Raw genomic sequence first — 2,739 nt, 5'->3', positions numbered from 1 at the left:
AATGTTCCTCACACATTCCTTCAGAAACATGGAGAGATTTCACCGAGAATTGTCTGCTGTTGGAGAGAGGAGGATAGGGACATACCGCAGCAATTAAAGACTATGAGACCAGAAGGCGTGGGAATAGAAATAGGCCATTCGGTCCATCGAGTCTGCTCCGCCATTCAATGCGATCATGACTGAAAGATAAGATAACACTCAACTCCATTTCCTGCCTTATCCCCACAACCCTCGATTCCCTTACTGATTATAAATCTGCCTATCTCAGCCTTGAACATACTGAGTGACCCAGCCTCTACAACCCTCTGCGGGAAAGAATTCCACAGATTCACTCCCCTCTGAGAGAAGAAATTCCTCCTGATCTCTGTCTTCAATGGGTGACCCCCTGACTCTGAGATTATTCCCTCTGGCCCTAGACTCTCCCACAAGGAAAACAACCTCTTACCATCTAGCCTGAGAATCCTATGTGTCTCAATAAGGTCGCCTCTCATTCTTCTCAACTCCAATGAGTACAGGCCCAACCTACTCAATCTCGCCTTATATGAGAATCCCTCCCTACCCAGGCTAACCTAGTGAATCTTCTGTGGACTGCCTCCAATGCCAATAATTCTTTACTTAGATCAGGGGACTAAACCTGTTCACAGTATTTCAGTTCTGTTCTAACTATTGCTTTGTGTCGTTTTAGCAAGACTTCCTTATTTTTATACTCCAATCCCTTTGAAATAAAGGCCAACATTCTATTTGCTTTCCCTATTACCTGCTGAACTTGCATGCTAGTTTTTTGTGATTTATGCATGAGGACTCCAAATCCCTCAGTGCTGCAGCTTTCTGCAGTCTTTCTCCATTCAAATAATGTTCAGCTCCTCTTTGATTTTTCCTACCGAGGAGATTAGCAGGGTAAATACAGGGATAACACCTGGGTGGGATTGTAGTCAGTGCAGGCTCGATGGGCCGAATGGCCTCCTCCTGCACTGTAGGGATTCTATGATTCTACCAAAGTACATGACCTCACATTTTCCTCCATTATATTCCACCTGGAAAGTTTTTGCCCACTCCCTTAACCTGTCTATATCCCTCTGTAAACTCTTTGGGATTTTCTTGCCGCGATCGCCCTGAAACTGGAAAATCCCGCCCGAGGCCAGCGGACATTTCCATGGTCCGCCCCTCGCCCACTACGATTCTTGTGGTGGGCGGAACGGGAAAATTCATCGCATCAGTGACCAGTGGAGTGCCCCAGGGATCTGTTCTGGGACCCTTGCTGTTTGTCATTTTCATAAATGACCTGGATGAGGAAGTGGAGGGATGGGTTGGTAAGTTTGCTGACGACACCAAGGTAGGTGGTGTTGTGGATAGTTTGGAGGGATGTCAGAAGTTGCAGCGAGACATAGATAGAATGCAAGACTGGGCGGAGAAGTGGCAGATGGACTTCAACCCGGATAAGTGTGTGGTGATCCATTTTGGCAGATCCAATGGGATGGAGCAGCAGTATAAAATGAAGGGTACCATTCTTAGCAGTGTAGAGGATCAGAAGGACCTTGGGGTCCGGGTCCATAGGACTCTTAAATCGGCCTCGCAGGTGGAGGATGCGGTCAAGAAGGCGTATGGCGTACTAGCCTTCATTAATCGAGGGATTGAGTTTAGGAGTCGGGAGATAATGCTGCAGCTTTATAGGACCCTGGTTAGACCCCACTTGGAGTACTGCGCGCAGTTCTGGTCACCTCATTACAGGAAAGATGTTGAAGCCATTGAAAGGGTGCAGAGGAGATTTACAAGGATGTTGCCTGGATTGGGGGGCATGCCTTATGAGGATAGGTTGAGGGAGCTTGGTCTCTTCTCCCTGGAGAGACGAAGGATGAGAGGTGACCTGATAGAGGTTTACAAGATGTTGAGGGGTCTGGATAGGGTGGACTCTCAGAGGCTATTTCCAAGGGCTGAAATGGTTGCTACGAGAGGACACAGGTTTAAGGTGCTGGGGGGTAGGTACAGGGGGGATGTCAGGGGTAAGTTTTTCACTCAGAGGGTGGTGGGTGAGTGGAATCGGCTGACGTCGGTGGTGGTGGAGGCAAACTCGTTGGGGTCTTTTAAGAGACTTCTGGATGAGTACATGGGATTTAATGGGATTGAGGGCTATAGATAGGCCTAGAGGTGGGGATGTGATCGGCGCAACTTGTGGGCCGAAGGGCCTGTTTGTGCTGTGACTTTCTATGTTCTATGTTCTATGTTCTATTGTGTCACCACTTGTCTTTCCTACCTACTTTGGTGTCAAAGCACAAACTTGGCAATGTACATTCACTTCCCTCATCCAAATCATTAATATATATTGTAAATAATCGTGGCCCCAGCACTGATCCCTGTGGCATTCCATCAGTTACAGGTTACATCTTGAAAATGCGCCGCTTATCCCCCAACCCTTTGACTTTTATCTCTGTCTAATTTTTCTAATCCTCTATCCATGCTAATGTGATACCCCCAGAACCATGGGCTCTTATCTTATTAAGCGGCCTTTTGTGTGTTACCTTATCAAATACTTTTTGTAAATCCAAGTATATTATGTCTACTGGTTCCCCTTTATCGAGCCTACTGTGTTACCACCCCAACGAATACTAATACATTTGTCAGGCATGATTTCTCCTTCATGAAGCTGTACTTGATTATATTATGTATTTCTAAATGCTCTGCTATTATATCTTTTATAATGGACTCTCACATTTTCCCAGTGACAGATGTTAAGTTAACTGG

The sequence above is a fragment of the Mustelus asterias genome, chromosome 25 (genome assembly GCF_964213995.1).
Source record: "Mustelus asterias chromosome 25, sMusAst1.hap1.1, whole genome shotgun sequence".
NCBI lineage: Eukaryota > Metazoa > Chordata > Chondrichthyes > Carcharhiniformes > Triakidae > Mustelus > Mustelus asterias.
This window is presented reverse-complemented; position numbering follows the sequence as displayed.